The sequence below is a fragment of the Marmota flaviventris genome, chromosome 10, assembly GCF_047511675.1.
Source record: "Marmota flaviventris isolate mMarFla1 chromosome 10, mMarFla1.hap1, whole genome shotgun sequence".
In the NCBI taxonomy this organism is placed as follows: domain Eukaryota; kingdom Metazoa; phylum Chordata; class Mammalia; order Rodentia; family Sciuridae; genus Marmota; species Marmota flaviventris.
Window position 1 is genome coordinate 113787513 of NC_092507.1, and position 23152 is coordinate 113810664.

A 23152-nucleotide genomic window follows, 5' to 3' on the forward strand; every position below is an offset into this window, starting at 1 on the left:
CTGACTGGGCAGTAACTGTAGGTAGGAGGGGCATGGCTGGAGGAGGTGGGTCACTGGGGGTGTGCCCTAAAAGGGTCTTCTTCCCAGAGGCCCCTTCCTACTCTATTCACTCTCACACGTGTGTCTCCCCCCCTCCCCCCACCTTCTGCCATAAGTGGAGTGACTTCCCTCCACCACACCTTCCATCATGATGTTCTACCTCACCTTGGGCCCAAAGCAATGGACTTGATCCACCAGGGACTGAATCTGTGAAATCATGAGCCAAAATAAACTTTTTCTCCTCTAAGCTGTTCTTGACAGATATTTTGGTCTCAGGGATGCAAAGTCAAATAACACAAACACCAATCCCTGAATTAGTATGATTTATTCTTCATTCCTCTACTACTAACATTCTAGTTCCTGGGCAAGTGGTTCTCCATCCTTGGGACCGCATCCCTGGGAGAAGAGCTCTGGGTCCCATAGTCTGAAGTTCTCAACAATAGAAGAGAAGCACAGCTGCCTCTGTTATCTCCCTGCTGTTGCTGAAATGCACCTGAGTTCCATGTCCATCTGCATCAAAAGCAGAGAAGTCTCCACACTGATTGGGATTACTCTCTGGGAAGTATCCTCGTCCACCAATGCAGTGCTAGAAAATAAGAAGAGAAAGAGGTGGTGATGAGAGGTCTGCCGGTGAGTACAAAGACCTTCATAGCCAAATCCAGAGGAAAATTTGGTTTTCATGCGAGAAATAGATCAATTCTCCATTGGCAGTGTTGATCTATTTCTCCCATGAAAACTTCTTAATCTTTAGCTTTAGTGACACACTATCTCCTCCTGATTTTCCTTCAACTTTTCCAAACATTCATTCTTGGATCCCCTGGCTGGACTCTTCCTTCATGAAATCCTTAAGTGCTGCTCCCTTGAAGGGGGACACATTTCCCTCTCCTTGATAGGTTTCTGATCCTCTCTGGCTACAGTTCTGTCTGGAGCTGCAACATAGGAGATGAGCACATACCGTTAGCCTTGGGCAATGGAGGTGTGGAACTGGCTTCTGATGTGTACAAAGCAGGTGGACCTCACCTCCACTCAGCAGGGGAATGAAACTCTGGAGATGGGTGTCCCCCAATGAGACTAAGCTCTACCCCCCTGAAACCCAATCGCTTTCCTCATCTGGTGGAACTTTCTCAAGGTTCCTCCTCATAAATAGGGCTTCAGAACCGTGCTCCCCTCTCTCTTTTTTTGTCTTCCTCTCTTGCTTTCTTTGTGGGAGCTGGGGCTAAGGAGCCATCACTGAACCCCGAGAAAAGGCTACTTTCTGTGTCTGTGTGATTATGTAATAGCCAGCCCAATTCACCTGGAGTGACCCTGACTGATTTAGTTGCATGTTGCAACAACTAACAATTCACTGATGGCCCCAAAGCTCTATCCCCAGTCCATTTGTTTCTTGGGCTCAAACTCTATCACTGGGACCTCTCTGAAGGCACTTCAAGCTCCCCCCAACTGAAACACAGTTAATTACATCCAGACGTCATTTAACAATGGGGACACTTTCTGAGAAATGCATCTTTGGGCAATTTTGACACTGTGTGGACATGATAGTGTATTTACACAAACTAAGATGACCATGATGTCACAGGTAATATAATCTCCTGGGACCTCTGTCATATTTGCAGTCTGTCATTGATCAAAATATTGTAATGCAGCAGCGTATGACTGTGTATCCTTCATTTTCCCCAAACATGTCCATCTTCCAGACACCCTGACTTAATAAATGATATTTTTTTACCCAAATGAAAATGATGAGTTCATTCTAGATGTGTTGTCTTTCCATCATCTATATTCAGCTGAACATAAGTTTAAAATCTTTGGAATTCATGAGTACCTCCTGCTCATCCCTGTCGGCACTCCCCTATTTCAGGCCTGAACTATTGTGACCACCTCAATATTGGTCTCCTGGTCCTTAATCTCATCCCATAGAATCTGTCACCACTTTACTACCAGCACGATCGTCACAAAAACGATCAAGTTGATCGTCCCTTAGTGCTTTGTTGGCTCTCGTAATCTATAGAATAAAGTTCAAAATCATTGTTGTGATGTGACGTCCCTTCCCAATCCAGTCCTTGTCACTACCCCACATACATCTCATGCACCAAAACTGCAAAACAGCTTGATGCCCCCTCAATGCCACATGCCCTCTGAAACACTGATGATTCTGAACACATTATTCATTCAACATAAATTGCACTCATATTCATGAAGTTCTATCTATGCATCTCTCAAGACTCAGCACAGAAGTTACCTTTCCTGCAATCATTTCCTAGACACCCCCAACAGAGTTAGGTGTGCTTGTATGCCCTCATTGTTTGTTGTTGTTGTGTTGTTTTATTTTGTATTATTTTTGGTGCTGAAGGTTGAACCTCAGAAGATGGAAAGATCTCCCATGCTCCTGGATAGGCAGAATTGATATTGTCCAAATGGCCATACTACCAAAAACATTATAGAGATTTAATGCAATTCCTATTGAAATCCCAATGACATTCTTCATAGAAATAGAAAAAGCAATCATGAAATTTATTTGGAAAAATAAGAGACCCTAAATAGCTAAAGCAATCCTTAGCAAGAAAAGTGAAGTAGACCTTAAACCATACTACAGAGCTATAGTAACAAAAAGGCATGATATTAGTACAAAAATAGATTTGTAGACCAATGGTACAGAATATAGGACAGAGACAACCCCACATAAATATGGTTATCTCATACTAGATAAGGGTGCCAAAAACATTCACTGGAGAAAAGATAGCCTATTCAACAAATGGCGCTGGCAAAACTGGAAATCCATATGTTGCAAAATTAAACCTCTATCTCTCATCCTGCACAAAATCAACTCAAAGTGGATCAAAGACTTAGGTACTAGAATTGAGACCCTACGCCTAATAGATGAAAAAATAGGCCCAAACCTTCACCACATCAGCCTAGGATCTGACTTCCTTAACAAGTCTCTTAGAGTGCAAGAAATAAAATTAATAATCAACAAATGGGATTATCAAATTAAAAAGCTTCTTCTCAGCAAAGGAAATAATTAATAACGTGAGGAGAGAGCATACAGATTGGGAGAAAATCGAGAAAGCATTAATCTCTAGGATATATAAAGAGCTCAAAAAACTTAACACCAAAAAAAAAAAAAAAAAAAAAAAAACAAATAACCCAGTCAATAAATGGGTTAAGGAACTGAACAGACACTTCACAGAAGAGATACAATTGATCAACAAATATATGAAAAAGTGTTCAACATCTGTAGCAATTAGAGAAATACAAATCAAAAGTACTCTAAGATTTCATCTCACTCCTTTCAGAATGGCAATCATCAAGAGTACAGGCAACATAAATATTGATGAGGATGTGGTGAAAAGGTGCACTCATACATTGCTGTTGGGACTGCACATTGGTGCAACTACTATGGAAAGCAGTATGGAGATTCCTTAGAACCACCATTTGACCCAGCTATCCTACTCCTAGTTTACACCCAAAGGACTTAAAATCAGCATAATGGATAAAGAAAATGTGGTGCATAAACTCAATGGAATATTACTCAGCTTTAAATAAGAGTAAAATTATGGCATTTGGCAGTAATTGGTTGGAATTGGAGAATATCATGCTAAGCTAAATAAGCCAATCCCACAAAACCAAAGGCTGAATGTTTTCTCTAATATGTGGATGCTAATTCACAACAAGGCAGGGGCACTAACATTTTCTTAGATTAGGCAGAAGAAAGTGATGGGAGGGCAGGGGAGGGGATGTGCAGACAGGAAAGATAGTAGAAGGAAACAGACATTATTACTGTATGTATATATTTGACTACATGAGAAATTATATCCCTTCTATGTATGATATATCAAAGTGCATAAATGCATTCTAATGTCATGTAAAACTAATTAAACACACATAATTTTAAAAAATCAATAATTATGAAAATTATTACTAATTTCTATATATCAATTATATCTACTTCCTAAGAATGTGAATCTTTAAAGTGCAAGATTTAAGAGAACATTTAATTAAAACCAGAGTTCTCCAAATTAAAGCTGTATGATGATTCAAAATATAAAAATAACAAATTAAAAATTCATTTATATAGTTCAGGGTTCTCTGACTGGACCTATTACCAATAACATATATTGTAAAACTTGTATGTTACTCCTACACTGGAAAGTAAACTTGGTTGTATTTTTAAAGGGCGATTGAGAGATACTGACTTGTTTAGAGGGTACTATTATAAGATATAAAGATATTTTAAGATCTTCTCTCAAGAAGGGATTGAAGTTCTCTTAATTTGTCCATTTTGCATTCTAGATATAACATTAAAATGGATCAACTAGCCTACATACTATAAAATTACAAATGATCAGGGAAAGTGCTTCATTTTCATTTGTTATTAGGTCTAATCTCAATCACTCTCATGAAACAAGGCCTTAAGAAATCACCTATTAAGGAAAAGAAATTAAGGAGACCCCCCCACCCCAACTTAATACAGATAAGAAAGAAATCAGGGAGATTTTCGGAAGATCCAAATACATATATTGAAATGTTTTAGAACTTATGCCAGATGTTTGACCTCACCTGGAAAGATATTATGCTGTTACTTAGCTAAACTTTAGCCTCCAATGAGGAGGCCACCCTAAAAGCAGTTTGGGGGAGACCTACATCTTGCCCATGCCCCAACAGCACAAACTCTCAGCTTGAAAGGCTTTCGAGGGTTGTTCCTGAATATAATCGTTACCGTAACTCCAGGTAACAGAATGCTTTACCCCAAAGGCTGAGCATACAGCAATGGTGCACTTGAAACCTCAACCCTTGTTATTGGTCCTAAATAGTACAGGATGCCTGTGCCTAGACAGGAGGTCCTGGAGCCCTGGTGCCTGAAACTCAGCAAGGAGGAATGGAAATCACAGTCTCATTCATCTATATATATTCTCACATAAAGATGAGTACTCCAGATGTTAATATTAAAATTTTACCAGTATTAATGTTATATTTGCAATAGCCTTATGACCTCAACACAAGGAAATATTTCTTTAAGAAAGCAGAAGTTGAGTGGGCACAGTGGCACATGCATATAATTCTAGTTACTCAGGAGGCTGCAACATGAGGATGGCAGGTTCAAGGCCAGCCTCAGCAACTTAGCAAGACCATGTCTCAAAATAAAAAGGGGATGTAGCTCACTGATAGAGCACTCCTGGATACACTCTCCTGTGTAAAATAAAAAGAAAAGGAAAGAAAGAAAGAAAGAAAGCCAAAGCACACTAACTATAAACTAAAAATATTGATAAAATGGACCCCATTCAAATTCTGTTCATATGGCACCATTAAAAGAGTAACCAATATATGGAAACTAAAGAGAAAAAGAGAAAAGTGGAGCATCTCATGAAAATAAAAGAAAAGAGGAAGGACCAGGAAAAGGGGAGGAGAGAAAAAGACAAATGAAAAGTGGTCAAATTTTGTCCTGTGCGTGTAGGAATATGTAGCACCAAGGCCAACTGGTAGGTATAAATACTCCAAGAAAAATGGGAAAAGAGAGTAAATGACCAAATGGAGAAGAGAGCAATTTAGATACACATGGCATATCCCACACAGGCCAGCATGCCCCCTGCCGCCCCACGCCTGCGTGCAGGCTGCTGTCTCCCAGAAACTCACGTGCTCTGTGTTGCAGCCAGTGACTCTCATTCCAGCACACAGAGCGTTGGCTGCTTTTTCATTATTAAACACCCTGAACTGGACAAATCCTGCAACAAATTCTCCTGAAAAAGAAGATGCAAACAAGAGCCGAGTATTAAAAAGAGTGACTAGAACAGGACACAGCGGCTCACATCTGCAATCTCAGCAGCTCAGGAAGTTGAGGCAGGAGGATCCCAAGTTCAACACCAGCACACCAATGTACAGAGACCATCAGTAACTTAGTGAGATCTTACCTCAAAATTAAAAATTAAAAAAAGACTGGACCTGTAGTCCAGTGACAAAGTGCTCCTGGGATCGATTTCCAGTATCAGATAATAATAATAATAACAACAACAACTAGAAGCATTTTCTGTTTTAACCAGATGAAGATGCCCTAAGCCAAAAGTTTAGGCTACACCCAAACATCAAAGCCCCACACCCTTTGGCCAATGGTTGATGCATCCCAGCCCTGACCTCAACCTGAGGGAACCTCTGTCATCTGGAGTAAGAGGCTGGAACTCACAGAAGACTTGTTTTCCTAAAGATTGGGAGAGAAATCAGACTGTTCAGAAAGATCACTAGGCCCACCAGGGTGGTGCAGCCTCTAATGCCAGTGACTCAGGAGGCTAAGGCCTGAGGATCATCAATTCTAAGCCAGCCTCAGCAACTTAGTAAGACACTGACCCAAAATTTAAAAAATTAATAAAATAAAAAGAGATGGGGAGGTAGCTCAGTGGTAGAATACCCTTGGGCTCAATCCCCAGTACCACTAAATAAAGAGAAAATAGAAAGAAAGATCGCTATGTAAAGTTGATCAGGTTAAGCGATTGTCAGATGCAGCCACCTGTTGCTGTTGACACCCATCTCAGCCAGTGACCATGGGCTTGTCTTCCCAGCATCAGCTGCCTTCCCACTGTCATTAAAGTCAAAAGCAAACAGTAGGGTGCAGCAACCAGTGTGGCCAAAGTAGAAGGTTCCAGTGACGGGTGAAGGGAGATAAGAAAAATAAAGACTCACACACACACATATGATTTTGAAGATAAAGCTGGGGGCGGGTGGAGTGCTGCTCTCTGATGGAAAAGCAGGTCTGAAGCGTTACTCCAGCAATCTCCATTTATATATGTCTCATTATCAGGTTAAAGACTCTGCACGAATTAGTCTTTGTATTCAGGAAGGTTAAAGGACTAGAAACACTTATGCAGCTTTTCCATAGTTGCAATGTGCAATGTTAGGAGCTTTGTGGAGTGCTTGAGAAAGTCTATTTATAAAGGTACTATTAAGAGGACAGGCTTGGGAGTCACAGAGCTGGTGAAAACATTGTGTAGTCAGCAAAAGAGTTCCTCTGTTCCCGGGAGCTGGGTGCCTGAGATCATGGTGGAAGCTGATAAGACTCTTATACAGAGCCTCCTCATGCAGGGCATTCCCACAGCAGCTAAGCATCCTGTGCCCTTGTGCAGAAACATTCCAAGGCACCAGGCATGCCACAGTCAGGAAGTCATCAGAGACCCCCAATCTCAGTCACTGCTCTCCCATACTCTGTCACTGCTCTCCACAGTAGGAGAGTGGTAGCTCAGTGGTAGGGCTCTTGCCTAGCATGTGTGAAGCACTGGGCTCAAATCTCAGCACCACATATATAAATAAATAACATGAAGGCCCATTAACAAACATATAAAAAATGTTTAAAAGGCAATAGCTTTTGATTTTCTGATCCAAGACTTAATTTCTGTGGTTTTATGATACTGAAAAAAATGTTTTGTTTTTTTTTTTTTTTGGAGTAGGGGATATCAGGGATTGAACTCAGGAGCACTTATTATGTATTTTATTTAGGGACAGGGTCTCAGTGAGTTGCTTAGTGCCTCACTTTTAAGAAAATTAATGTCTATCCTTCAAAATAAAAATAAATCTTCACTGGATTCAGTGTCGCATGTCTGTAATCCCAGTGGTTCTAAAGGCTGAGGAAGGAGGATCATGAGTTCAAAGTCCGCCTCAGAAAGTTGGCAAGGCCCTAACTCGGTGAAACACTGTCTCTAAATTGCTGGGAGCCATTAGCCAAGTAGGTATGACAATTTCCTTGCCAGCGTACCCCATGTTGCAGTGACATTGAATGTAGGTGACCTTGCTCAAGGACCAAGGCGGATTAGGGCATTCCCGGTTTAGGTTCCAGGTTTAAGGTTTAAGATTATTCCTGCTGGGAATAGGGCGTATCTTGCTGCCTGAGTTCCCCTTGAGTTCTCAAGGGATTCAGACAGTATATTTTGGAGATAGAAGCCCAGTGGAGGTGGATTTGGGCAGAGAACGTGGATTTGGGCAGAGAACGTGGATTTCCCCAGAACGTGATTGTAGATGGCTGGTGTGAGTTCGGGAATAAAGAGTTGCTGTTTGAATCTACAAGCTATGTGGTGGCTCGTAATTGTGTGCCCAGCCAGACTGCGGCATTTGTGCCCAGCCAGACTGTGGCATTTGGCGGCTCGTACGGGGAACTTCTGAAGCTTGGAGGTAAGTGAAATTGCTCGCCCCTGAGGAAGAGCGAAAGAATGGGTGACCAATTCAAAAAACAATGTGTTATTGTTTTGATTTATCTTGTTTTTGTTTCAAGCTGCCTATCCCTAGAAATTTCTCAGGCAAACTGGAAAAAATGGTTGACTAAAGGTTTGAAGTTTGTCGGCCCTGAGGAAGAGAAAATTGATATAATGATTTTTTATTCCGTTTTTCTTTCATTCAGTTTCGGTTTTGTTTTGTGTTATCTTATTGGGTTGCATTATCTTTATAGTAGATTAGAAATTAGCAAAAAACAAACCAAAAAGATGTTAAGTAAATTGTTAGAGGTTCAGACCATGGAGAAAGACATTTTAGATCAAACAAAAGAGAAGGTCTCTCGAGCTAGTCAGACAGAGGAAGAAAATTTAAAGGAAACGGGGTTGTTAGGAAAAAGGCCACAACAGGAGGCTGTTACTAACTCCGTTTTATCACAAGAGGGCGTAATTCAACCAACAGCCCCACCGATGGAGACAGCTGAGTGGCCCTCAAACCCCGTAGTTGATAAATGGGATCCTGAGACAGGACCTCAAAGATTAGCATGCCCTGTACTTGAACAGGCAGGAGGGCAGCGAATTCACCGTGCTTTAGATTTTAAAACAGTGAAGCAGTTAAAGGAGGCTGTAACAACCTATGGTCCCCAAGCTCCCTTCACGGTAAGCATGGTCGAGTCCATTACTAACTTGGACATGACGCCAGCAGATTGGGCTAGCATGTGTAAATCTGTACTAAATGGAGGACAATATTTGTTATGGAAGGTTGCCAATGAGGAATTTTGCATGGAGACAGCTAGGCGACATGCAGCAGCCGGTTACCCTCAAAGAAATCTAGATATGTTGTTAGGAAAAGGACCTTATGAGGGTCAACGGCAACAAATTGAATATGATCCTGCTATATATGCACAAATTGCTGCAGATGCAGTTAGGGCATGGAAGACTTTACAAGGACATGGAGATTTACAAGGTCAGCTATCTAAGGTAATACAGAGAGCTAATGAACCTTACGCTGACTTTGTAGATAGGCTAATTCAAACGGCTGCCAAAATTTTGGGGGATACAGAACAAGCAATGCCATTAATAAAACAACTGGCTTATGACCAAGCAAATTGTTGCTGCAGAGAGGTTATTAGACCATGGAGACATGAAGATTTAAACACATATATTAAATTATGTAGAGATATTAATGAACAAGGGCAAGTCTTGGCAGCTGCAGTACAACAGGCTTTAGATGCCAGGCCAAAAACATGCTATGATTGTGAACAAACAGGACATTTTAAAAGGAATTGCCCCATAGGAGGAGGGTTTAACAAAAGTAGGTATCAAAGGAATAGAATACCGGGTATTTGCCCACGATGCCGTAGAGGGAGACATTGGGCTAATGAATGCCGTTCTCAAACCACCATAGAGGGTACTCCCTTATCAAAAAACGGACAAAGACCAGGTATTTATCCACGATATCGTGGAGAAAGGCATCAGGCTCCATTGCCAAAAAAGGGACAGGGGGGCCCAATGCTCCAGGGCCCACAACCACAAATCTACGGGGCAGTGGAGGAACCCAGCAACACCATCAGGCTAGTGCCCAGGACACATTGTCCATTAAATCCCTCATCAGACAAACCTGAGGGAGCGCAGGGTTGGACATCTGCGCCTCTGCCAGAGCAGTATTAACTCCAGAGATGGGGGTTCAAATCATTCCCACAGGAGTAAAAGGACCTCTTCCCCAAGGAACAGTAGGCTTATTATTGGGACGTAGTTCATCTACATTAAAAGGACTTATGATAAGTCCTGGGGTAATTGATCCCGATTATGTAGGTGAAATAAAAATTATAGCTAGTTCTCCAAGAGGTATATCAGTAATTTCACCTGGAGATAGAATAGCACAGTTGTTAATAATACCCAGCCTACATAATAAATTTCCTAGTCATAGTGTAGAAAGAGGTTCCAGGGGATTAGGCTCCACAGGTGTAGATTGGGCTATGTTGTCTTTAAATTTAGATTCTCACCCAATGCTAAAACTAAATATTCAAGGTCATGAGTTTAATGGGCTACTGGACACAGGAGCTGACCTTAGCATCATATCTCGTCAAGAATGGCCAAAACATTGGCCATTACAACAAGCCACTCAAACGCTTCGAGGCCTAGGAGTGGCGACTAATCCCCATAGAAGTTCTATGATATTAGATTGGAAGGATCCTGAAGGATGTGAAGGAACTATACAGCCATATGTATTGGATCATCTTCCTATAAATTTATGGGGACGAGATGTTCTAGATCAATTAGGTCTGACGTTAACAAATAACATCAATCCTAATGCGCCCACTACTAGGGCTAGACAAGGCTTTAGGAAAGAAAAAAGATTAGGAAAACAAGGGCAAGGTATAGCAGCACCAGTACAAATAGATCAAGGAACAGACAGACATGGGTTGGATTTTCAGAAAGGGCCACTGAGACAATCAAAATTACTTGGAAATCAGAAAGACCAGTGTGGGTTCCTCAGTGGCCCCTGACTAAAAAAAAGATACAAGTAGCCCATGATCTGGTCAAACAACAATTAGCGGAAGGACATATACAACCTTCCATATCTCCCCATAATACTCCCATTTTTGTCATCAAAAAGAAATCTGGTAAATGGAGATTATTGCAAGATTTAAGAGCCATTAATAATGAGATGGTTATTATGGGACCTGCTCAATCAGGGATTCCTCAATTGTCTGCTTTGCCAAAAACCTGGCATGTTTTAGCTATAGATATTAAAGATTGTTTTTTTTCAATTCCAATTCATCCCGAGGATAGTCCACATTTTGCATTTACTATCCCTGCATTAAATCATGAAGGTCCTGATCAGAGATATGAATGGAAAGTACTTCCTCAAGGGATGGCTAACAGTCCAACTATGTGTCAAATATATGTTAACAAAGCAATCCAGCCACTTAGAAATCAAAATCCTGAACTACAAATATTTCACTATATGGATGATGTATTATTGGCACATAAAGATAAAAACATATTGCTGGAATGTTATGCCACACTTACAAACTTATTAAAAAATTATAATCTAGAGATAGCAATAGATAAAGTACAATTAAATTTTCCAATTAATTATTTAGGAGTTCTATTATCCTCAACCATGGTCCGTCCACCAAAAATTCAAATACGAGTAGATCAACTCAAATCACTTAACGACTTTCAAAAGTTATTGGGAGACATAAATTGGATAAGGCCTTATCTAGGTATACCAACAGGAGAGTTGGGACCTTTATTTGGTATTCTAAAAGGTCCATCAGATCCAAATTCACCCCGCATGTTAACTCCTAAAGCAAGAAAGGCATTAAAAATTATTGAAACATATATGGAAAACATACATTTGGATAGAATTGATATAAGTTTGCCTTTATTATTTATTGTACTACCAACAAAAAATATTCCTACAGGAGTATTTTGGCAAGAAGGTCCATTATTGTGGATACATTTATCTTATTCTCCTAACACTATTCTTACTAGGTATCCTGAGGCTGTAGGACAATTAATACTCAAAGGAATAAAAGCAGCAAAGGGAGTGTTTGGAATTTCTCCCAATAAAATTATTACTCCATATACTATGGATCAAATTGATGAGTTAGCTAATGAGTTAAATACTTGGGCAATAATCATGTGTAAATCTAATGTTACATTTGATAATCATTTACCATCTAATCCTTTGTTGTCTTTTTGGTCGAAGCATCCTATACTTTTTCCTAAAATGACAAGAAAAACACCTATCATGAATGCTCCAAATATATTCACTGATGGGTCTAATAATGGTACAGCAGCAGTAGTTACCCCAGATCGAACTTTTACATTTTTAGTACCCAAACAATCAGCTCAAAAGGTAGAGCTTAATGCAGTTTTACAAGCTTTTTTGATGTTTAAAGATTCTGTATTTAATTTATTTTCTGATAGTCAGTATGTAGTTAATGCTATAGTATCTCTTGAAGATGCTGGTAGGATTTCCCCTTCTTCTACTGTTTTCTCTTTGTTTTCCACTATACAAAGTCTAATCTGGGACAGAAAAGATCCATTCTTTATAGGACATATTAGGGCACATACAGGATTGCCTGGAGCCCTTAGTTTAGGCAATGATTTAGCAGATAAAACTACACATGACATACATATTTTCTCTACATTTGAAGAAGCTACAAATTTTCATAAAAGGTTTCATGTTAATGCTAATACTTTACAAAAGCATTTTAAAATAACTAAGGAACAAGCCAGACATATAATAAAACAATGTCAAAATTGTGTGACATTTTTACCACAAGTAAATGTGACATTTTTACCACTCCTCTTGGAGTCAATCCTAGAGGACTGATACCTAACCATATTTGGCAGATGGACGTCACACACTTGCCAGAATTTGGAAAATTAAAATATTTACACGTTACAGTTGATACTTCTTCTGGATTTTTGATGGGCTCCCTTCATGCCGGAGAAAAAACTAAAGATGTTATAGCTCATTGCTTACAAAATTTTGCCACTGTGGGCGTTCCAAAACAGTTAAAAACCGATAATGGTCCTGGCTATACCTCTACCTCTTTTAAATAATTTTGCTCATCATTTGGTATTACTCATATAACAGGAATCCCATACAATCCACAGGGACAAGGCATAGTTGAAAGAGCTCATCAAACTATTAAAACATACTTATTAAAGCAAAAAGAGGGAATTGGAAAGGGGTATATATCCCCCAAAGATAAACTTAAAATAACGCTTTTTACTCTAAACTTTTTAAATTTGGATTCATCAGGACTTAGTGCTGCGGAAAGACACATGTATCCAAAAAATGTACATAAGCCTAAAGTACTTTGGAAAGATATTCTAACAGGACAATGGAAAGGTCCTGACCCAGTGATTGTCTGGAGTCGGGGGTCTGTTTGTGTTTTTCCACAGGGAGAACAGCAGCCGATTTGGATTCCAGAGAGATTAACTAAAACAATTTCTACAGATTGAAAAGAAGATGATTTGACTCAAATCCATAACAGCTGATATCCAGAACTCCAGCTTGGCCATTCTTACATCTGCGACAGTGATTAACCAGGATGCTTTTCTCAATAGCTATTTTATTATTGCATTTTTCCACATCATAAGGTTCTATTTTTATTTTTTGAGCTCATACAAACCTAGGTTAATGTTTTTCTGATCAGTTTTATTTTTTGACTGTGGAGTTTTTAAACATTGCAATGGAGATTTCACCCAGGTAAAGCTACAAGGCCTTTACTATTTTCTTATGTGTTGTACGTTTGTGTACACTCTTGTGTTTTGTGTTGTATGTCTGTATGTGCATATGTCCATATTTCTTATATGAGGAGCACTCATGAAAAAATGGATCCGGATTATTATTATTTTTTTTATTCACGTGATTTAAATGGTTTAATTTAAATTAGGTAAACAGCTGTTAAGGATTGTTTTTAAAGGTGGTTAACAGATCTGTTTGTTTACTAATTTAAATTAGGTAAAAAGCTGTTAAGGATTGTTTTTAAAGTAGGTTAACAGATCTGTTTGTTTACTTTCACCTTTCCTTTTCATTATATTTAATAATTCTTTTCAGGATAATGTCTCTTTAGCATCATTGCCAGAATTCCTATCTTCATCCCAGTGCCGGTGAAGACAAAGATAAAACCAGACTACAGCTTCTATGATAGCTATCACAGTAAACTGTATAAACTGATGCATCAATGAATATAACTCAACAAGTAATGCTCAATCAAGGAGTTAACTTACTTTGGGAGGAAACGGATTTTGGGAGGAAATGGACATATTGATAGATTCCTCCGCTTTGAACTGCTTGCAGAACTTGCCTGGACTATGTAACTATCGTTTGGTGCAGCGAATTGTGGTAATGCTGGCATATCTTTGCTGATGGTGTCACTAGTGATGCAATTTTTATTTCCTTGCCAGCGCACCCCATGTTAATTGTGGTAGTGCTGACATATCTTTGCTGATGGTGTCACCAGTGATGCAATTTTTCCCAAGGAGCCGTCAATTGGCTTGGTGTCGTGGCATTTCTGTATCCTCCTCCCTTCTGCTAGTGATGGTCTAAAATTTGGGGGCCAATGGCTTATGCTGGACAGGTAGTCAGTGATGGGTATGATCCAATTGCAGTGGTATCAACCTAAGACAGGAGGCTGATGCCTAAAGGTCAGTTTTCCAATGACGGGTAAGAACCATATGTTGAATTGGACAACCTACCAGGCACGGTCCTTAAGCCACATTGCTTGTTGTTTAATTAATCAGAAGGGGGGAGATGCTGGGAGCCATTAGCCAAGTAGGTATGACAATTTCCTTGCCAGCGTACCCCATGTTGCAGTGACATTGAATGTAGGTGACCTTGCTCAAGGACCAAGGCGGATTAGGGCATTCCCGGTTTAGGTTCCAGGTTTAAGGTTTAAGATTATTCCTGCTGGGAATAGGGCGTATCTTGCTGCCTGAGTTCCCCTTGAGTTCTCAAGGGATTCAGACAGTATATTTTGGAGATAGAAGCCCAGTGGAGGTGGATTTGGGCAGAGAACGTGGATTTGGGCAGAGAACGTGGATTTCCCCAGAACGTGATTGTAGATGGCTGGTGTGAGTTCGGGAATAAAGAGTTGCTGTTTGAATCTACAAGCTGTGTGGTGGCTCGTGATTGTGTGCCCAGCCAGACTGCGGCTGGGGGTGTTGCTCAGTGGTTAAGTGCTCCTGCGTTCAATCCCCAGGGCCAAAACAATAAATACATAAATAAAAATAAATCTTCCTCACCACTTTGCTAGTTCTTTCCTGTAAACATTAGCCTTTGCCTTTTCTTAACTATTATAAGAGGCTGCACAGGGAGGTGGTTAGGAAGGCTGGGTTTATGCCCTGTGAAATGGCGAAAATTGTAATCCTAACTGCATAATTTTCTCATGATGTAATGACAAAATCATGTTAAATTCCTAGAAATTAGTTTGACATATTTTAACAGCTCAATCAGTCTATATTAGCTCTTGCTTTTTTTTGATGGTGGTACTGGGGATTGAATGCAGGGGTGCTCTGGCACTGAGCCACATCCCCAACCCATTTTATTATTTATGTTGAGACAGGGTCTCATTAGGTTATTGAGGCTGGCCTCAAACTTGCAATCCTCCTGCCTCAAGCCTCCAGAGTAGCTGGGATGACAAGAATGCACCTCTTACCCTGTCTAGAAGTTCTTTATTATTGTTATTTACCCTCTTTCCCTCTTTCACCAAGAGTTCAAGAAAGGACTTCTGATTGGACTTTGGGAGCAAACACTCACTTTGACCATTAGGTGAGTAGTAAGATGCGGTTTTCTGAGCATCACCAAAGTCGTGGACCACAGGTATTGCTGGGCCATTGTCATTCCAACATTTCCCTAATCCATACTTCACTGGGTATTTCTGCAGGAACCAAAAAGAAAAGTTTTGTAAGGACAGTAGATAAGCCACCATTTTGGACAGGAAAGGGATCCCCTCCAGTCAACTGTCATTATTCAGAAACCAGTCTTAATAATGACGACTCCTTCTCCCCATAGCAGGATCTCCCCAAGAGTCCCAAGTCCTCTGTGTCTCTTCCTCTCTCTTCCCACTCTGCTCTCCCTTAGGCCTCTTCCCTTGCCTGGCTCAGAGTTTCTGGGAGAAGCATGACATTGCACTGAACTCTTTAAAATATCACTCAAATAGAAGTGGCTTTGATTTTTCCAGCCACTCACTCAGGACATGGCTCCAGAGAGCTGATTTGTCCCCCAACCCCAAACACTTAAGTGCTCCCCAGCCAGCAGCCCTGTGTACCTGGTAGAGGCCAAACAGATTGTGTCCCAAATGCTTGAAGAAGCCAGTTGTGGTGCGGTACCTCAGCAGAGAGCTGTTCCACCAGTTCTTCATGGGGCTATTGTTGGGCACATGCCAGATGCCCAGGTCCGCAGCCTGGATGTCATAGTAGCCAGGTTCTGGAAAGCAACCAACACTGAGACTGACCAGCCCAGAATGTCCTACAGGAGCAAAAGACACACATGGGATCCCTCAGCTGAGCTGACAGCTCTGGGCTCCAGGTGGACAGATGGCCAGCTGTGCTCACACACACCCACTTTCAGCAGATCATGCCCCCACCACCACCCCGCTGCCTAATGACCTTGTGGGAGGAAGCTGGGATATCGCCATCTATTCAAGCTGGTGACCCATGCTGGATTCACAGCATCTGAGTATTTTAATAACTTAAGAAAATGACAAAAAAAAGCATGCAAACACACAGATGTACTTTTTCAAAATCAGGGGGTGGCTCTGTGACCTTAGGGGTCCATGGAAAGAGAGAGAGCCACTGGAAGTCTTTATTCTTATATAGGGGACACACAAGGGGAGATTCCATGGAACATTCTATCCCAAAAAGGGCAAAGGGGTAGGATTAGAAAGGAAGAGAAGAGTGTAACTCAACCTCATGAGGTGACACCAACTCCTGAAGCCACACCTTCCTTATCCCAATGGAGGTAAAGCCCAATGTATTGCGGGGTGCAATAACTGTTCAGTACCCCTTTACTCAGGACTTAAGGGTGTGCACACAGCTTCTGTTCAGAGAGGCTCCCGACACTGGGATGCAAGACATTAATTATTTCTCTTCTGCTCCAGCCCCATGTCTGCAGCCCCCCTCCCAACCTCCCTCCTGCATGCTGTGCCCAGCCACACTCAGGTCCTCACCCTTTCCCAGTGGCACCCACCTTGTAGTCGTCACTGGTGGCCGCCTCTGCAGACCCGAAGGTGTTGTAATTGGCCCAGTTGCGTCCCCCTCTGGGTAGTCTGCTCTGTTGCCCTGCTGGCTGGACCACCGATCCCCCACTGTGCACTTCCCAGCCATGTTGTTCTCGTGCACACTGGCCACCAGGGTCCAGCCACCACCCGCAGAAGCCATGTCACAGAAGGTCTGGTAGACGGCACCATTCTTGGCCCGGAGGAAATACAGGCCATCTGTGGAGAGAACCAGCCCCGAGCCTCCCTGTCTGCGAGCTCCTGGTCCATCTCAGCCCTAAGACCAGAATGCCCTGGGAAGCTAAAAGTGTATTCTGAAGGTTCTCACACACTTATCTCCATGGGGAGAATAAGAATCCTCCATGGGTATCTTGTGTTTCTTCCCTTCTAAAGCAGAGGTATTGACCACCATTGTTCTGTATTATCTTCTCAAAGAATTTATAAATCACATAGAGAAAAATGGTTCCTTCATTTAGAGACAGCCACCCTCTGGACAGGAGAGGCCAGAAATCCTCATGAAGCCTCATCTCAGCAGAGATCAGAATGAGGCCCCTGGACTTCTCAGAGCAAATGGCTTCTGCTCTTTATGTAGGACTCAGATTCCCCAAGTTCAGAGTGGGTCTCTTCTCCAAAACCTGCAGGAGGCTGGTCCCTGAGAGCACCTGGCACATTTCTCCCTTGGCCCCAGAGGCAGCTCACTTAGATCTTACCAGAAAGCCCGTGATTCCCCACAAGCCATGGCAACTTGGGAAGCTTGTGAGGGGCTCCTACGTGGTCATTCCTCCCCACCCCCCTGACTTCCATGGAAGCTGTCGCTGCTCGGCCGTCAGGACAGTTCTCATTGCCTCCCAGATTCTGAGGAGGCCTGAGGCTTTCTGCTTCATCTTAACTGTACCCCTTAGGGTTCCGTCACAGCCCATGAGATTGCTTAGCTGCAACACAGATTGGCAAGCAACAGAGCACCCTGTGACCCACGTCACATCGTCAACCGGCCCTTTCTCCTCGGCACACAGGACAAGGAATCAGAAAAGCTGACACCTTTGCTAATCTTGATCTTGCTGTTTCTGTAAGAAACTACCTGACTCTACAGAGAGCTCATTCGTTTGTTTTTTCTTTCTTTTTTTGGCCTTGAACTTGTGATTCTACCCCCTCAGCCTCCCATGTCACTGGGGTTATAGGCATGTGCCACCGCCACCAGCTTGTTTCTTTACTGGCCACATTTGTCAGCCTGCTTGACAAACTAACTACACATAGAGATGTCACCTGGCCAGGCACAAGAAGATATTGATGCTCTGGCTTCTGCTTTGATGGACTAAGGAAGTTCTATGTCTCAGCCTCTGGAATCTCATGCTTTGTGCCGACATCCCTGAACCTGCAGCAGACTAACTCGATGGTTTACAAGTAGAGGAGGATCTTAGGTCCTCACGGTTCTTGCCACCACCCAAGATCACTGGCAAACTGCATGTTCCCTGTGTTCAGAAGATCATGTGTCTGCATGGAACACAAACGCCTCAAAATTCCCACCAGAGTCTGGTCACAGTGGTGCACACCTATAATCTCAGCTATTCCAGAGGCTGAGGCAGGAGGATCACAAGTTCAAGGCTAGCTTGGGCAACTTAGTGAGACCCTGTCTCAAAATAGAAGAAACTAAAAAAGCTGGATTTTTAGCTCAGTAGTAAGAGTGCCTCTGGGCTCAATCCCCAGTGCAGAAAGGAAGAAAGACCCACTGGAAACCTCTTTGGGGTGAAAAATGGAGCCAGAACAGATTCTGTTCCTCTTGATTTCCATGACTAGGCTGTGTTGCACTAAAAAAGGTTCTTCAAAGAGAGAATGCTGGGTTGGTTCATTACTTACCTCTTGCTTTCTGGCAAGTTTCTTTGATTTCCTTGCAGCTTCTAGGCAGGGAAGAAAAGGAAGAGGACATTCTTCGTCCTCCCAGAACATCTCAGGAGAATGGGTCACTGCTAGAGAACGTGAGAACAGTTCTCATTAACAGGTCTGGTACACCGAGACCATCCTTACCGGACATTAGTTTCCACCCCAGCCCACTGCATCAGCTCGTTACTGTTCTGAAATTCCAAGAAGTCAGGGACTCCCTCTGCTAAGACTGTCTGATCCAGAAGCTAGCACAGGCTGAAGAGTCGGAGTCTTCTACTCAACCAACTTTACTTAAATTCTTACTGTGTGCACCCCCCAGACACTGGGAACTCAAAGACAATTTGGCACACTTCTTCAAGAGATTGCATCCTAGAGGGAGGAAGGACACCAAGAGGGACACAACTGAAACTGAGTAAGGAGAGGCCCACCTGTGGGGACAGGAAAAGACAACTTGCTGAGAAGGGACCAGAAGTCACTCAGAGCAGGTTGATTCTTATAGAATGAATAGGAACTGGCTATGAGACAGGAAGGAAAGGGGAGAGAACACTCCAGAAGGCATGCAAAATAGCATGAGGGGATGACCAAGCAGAGACCCATCTGCTGAAACCACAGGTCAGTGGCCTCCTTGGCTGGACCATAAGATGTGATGGGGTTGAAAACTAAAGCTGAGAAATTAGCAGAGACCAGTGGGGAAAGGGCCTTGTTTATTGCTCTAAAAGTACATAAATGAAGTCAAGCATGGTGGCTCCCACCCGTAATCCCAGCCTCTCAGGAGGCTGAGGCCGGAAAATCATAAGTTTGAGGCCAGCCTCAGAAACTTAATGAGACCCTGTCTCAAGATGAAAAATTACAAAAATGGCTTGAGATGTGCTCAGTGGTAAAGCATCCCTGAGTTCCATTCCCAGTTCCACAAAAGAATAAAAAATTCCATCAATAAACTCTTCTTACTTGTGGACGGCAAATGAAATAGTGTCTGAAAATGTGCCTTTTCACTTGGCGATGGAATGAACTGAAATAAACAATAGACCAAATAACACTGGAACACATCACCATCATGTCTGTCATGAGAAATGGAACAGGAAGGATGGAAGTTAGAGGAAGATTCCTGACACCTCGGGCTACCAGCTCCCTCTACAGATCCAAGGCCAAGGCCACAGGAGCCAGAGCAGCTGGGAGAGGACAGTCTCTGCCCTGACCTCCTTGCAGCCAGACCCAGGAGAAGCCAGAAACCTGCCCAAGTCCACATCTCAAGCTGGCAGCCACACGTGTGTTCCGTGCGCCTCCAGGACTCCTCTTCTGGCCCAGGACTTTAAAACCCAGCCCAGCTCTACTCCCTGTGCTGCGAGGCGCCCCAGAGGGGAAGGGGGAACTGATGCTCCTTGGAGTGATTTACCTGCGCTGCACCATTCAGTGGCCACAGAGAGAAACAAAAGGAAGCAGAGTCTGGTCATTGTCCTGAAACGAGAAACAAGAGGCCAGGATCTCTGACTGGGCCACCTTTGTCTCCCTCCCATTCTTCCTCCCTGACTTTGCTGAGTCAGGAAATCTCCAGTGGAAAGTGATCAACCATCTGGAACTCCTGAAATAGCCTCCATCCCTGTTGACCCCAATAAACACCCAAGGGGCCATGGGCTCCTCCCTCCCTGAGACTGACACCAGACCTGAGCTGGTGTCTTCACCCTCCCCCACCACCATCCATGGATCTGTCTCACACTCAGAAACATCTTCCTAGCCAGGCACGGCAGCGTGCATCTGTAATGCCAGTGACCTCGGAGGCTGAGGCAGGAGGATCCCAAGTTTGAGGTCAGTCACAGCAACTTACCAAGAGCTTGTCTCAAAATCAAAATTAAAACGGACTGCAGATATAGCTCTGTGGTAAAGCACCCCTGGATTCAACACCCAGAACCCAAGAAAGAAAAGGACCTTTCCCATCCACCCAAGTAGCTCCCACCTTCCTGCCTCACAGACCACAGAAGCTGAAAGTCCTTCCAGGTGGAGACTCGCAGCTCCCTCTGCAGAGGGTCCTGATGTGGGTGAGGTGCTGAGCCCTTTATGAGAAGAACCAAACCACACAAGCCCCGCCCAGCCCCAGCTGCTTGCCCCTCCCCCTGACACTCTTCCCTTTGAAGGTACCAAAGCTTTATTCTCTGGAAATGAGATGAGATGGGGGATGGCTGGAGGAGCAGGGAGCTGTGCTCTTAGTCACACAGGTGACACTTACCATCTGGCAGGGGAGTCCTGCTTTGTCAGGCACACCAGAAGGTGTGTCACCAGACTCTTGGGGTACATCAAACCTCACAGTCCTTCCCTGTCTCACGCCCTCCCACCTCAATCTGATGCCCCAGCACCCCAGACACATATTATCCTTCAAGGCTCTCCTTGAACTTCTCTGAGACCTCTCCCCTGAGCTCCCACCAGACAAAGCTGATGGCTTCCTCCTTGTCCTCCCACTCTGCATTGTCCAAACACTAATTTATCACACAGATATCACAACAATTCCATTGTTTAGAAATTATTTAAAATTTAAAAATGTTGAAAAAATTAAAATAATACAAAACACATATACATCCTTTATCTAGATTCACCTATTCTCAATATTTTACCCATTTGCTTATCATTTATTTATTCTCTTTCCATACACATACACATGCATGCGCACACACTCACTTTTTTTGTCTGAACCATCTCACAGTAAATTACGTACAACATGGACCTATAGCTCTAGATAAATATGTCGTTTAACATGAGCATTTAGCCCTAAATATATGTCTTCTAATAGTGCAATAATTCTCACATACAACCACAATACAACTAACACTTTCATAGCATTGATTTTTTTTGTTGTTTTTTGTTTGTTTTGTTTTGTACCAAGGATTGATCCCGGGGTGCTTAACCACTGAGCCACATCCCCAGTCCCCTTTCATTTTTTATTTTGACACAGGGTCTTGCTACGTTGCTGATGCTGGCCTTGAACTTGCAATCCTCCTGCCTCAGGCTCCTGAGTTCCTGGAATTACAGATGTGCACCACCACGCCCCGTGTATCATTAATTCTTCAGCATAACTGATATTTCTCTGGGGTACAACAGCCCAGAGGTGATGCGGGCTTTGTTGTGGCACTGAAAGTTCTCCGGCTTTCATCCCCTCCCATTCTAAGGAGACTCCTGGTCCTCTTTGAAACCCATAATTCCCAGGGGATGTGGGCTAACAAACAAGAAGTCTCCGTTCTACACAAACCCCAGCCCCCCTGAGTCCTCTCAGTGCTGCTCACTCTGAGTCCTCTCAGTGGTGCTCACTCTGAGGCCCCAGCTGACCACTGACGGTGTGACATGGTGTCCTGCTGCCTCTGATGCTGAGCCTGGAGTGGGGGAACGTTGCTGCTCTTCAGACACTGCTTCCTCTTCAGCACCAGCACGTCTCATTGTCATCCCAGGCACAGGAGCCACCCACCTTGGTCAGTGCTGGGGGAGCAAACCGGCCGCTCTGTCCATGGCACCAAAGCAGGACTTGCTGTGCATCTGGGTGACCTCAGGGAAACTGTGTTTTTCAGTGTTTCTTGAATATTGCTCTCTCTTGGACCCAGATAGGAGTCAAAGGAGGTGAGGATATGTGGGGACAAGTGCAGGGAGTACTGCATATGTAGCACGTGTTAGGGGAGCCTGAGTGGCAGGCCACTCCCCTTGTGCTAGGCATGTGAGTACAGGCTGCTTAACCCCTAGGCACAGCGCCCTGAGCGTGAGGCTGTGCTGCAGCCGGACTGCGGCATGAGGCCACGTGTTGCAGTCCCTGGCTTGCTCCATGGCCGGCTCCTCCATTGCTTGCCCCAAGGACAGTTGGCCAGAAATTCTATTGGTGGCTGCCTGTAACCTGCTTAGCTACTGCCCCAGTGTATACACATGGTAACTGCAAAATAAATCAGACCTGCTTCCTGCTTGGTCTCTGGAGGTCTTGATTCATGACTCCAGAGCCACACTCTGCTCTACCCAGTTCCATGGACCTCCTCGCTGGATGAAAAGAGCCCATGTAACGATAGAGGACATGGCTCTGGTTTGATCCCCAGCATTGAAAAAAAAATCATTAGTTTAATGAAAGAAACTGACTATGACTGGTACTTGTTAGAGTCTGTAAACAAGTCAAAATAACACCTGACATTTTGCCAGGGGAATGTTAGAGTTCGTAAACAAGTCTGGATGGTGCCTGGCAAAATGCCAGAGGGAGTGGTTTGAGAAGTAACAAAAACAAGCCATTAAGTGTGGAGATTCCTTATTGGTTGACTGATGTATCTAGTTTATGCTAATTAGATAAGC

At 43.1% G+C, this 23152-nt stretch overlaps 1 pseudogene; it reads right to left on the minus strand.

Moving 5' to 3' along the window:
• Positions 1–472: 472 nt before the first annotated feature.
• On the minus strand, positions 473–20313 carry LOC139707417 (intelectin-2-like; annotated as a pseudogene).
• Between the last annotated feature and the right edge of the window lie 2839 nt (positions 20314–23152).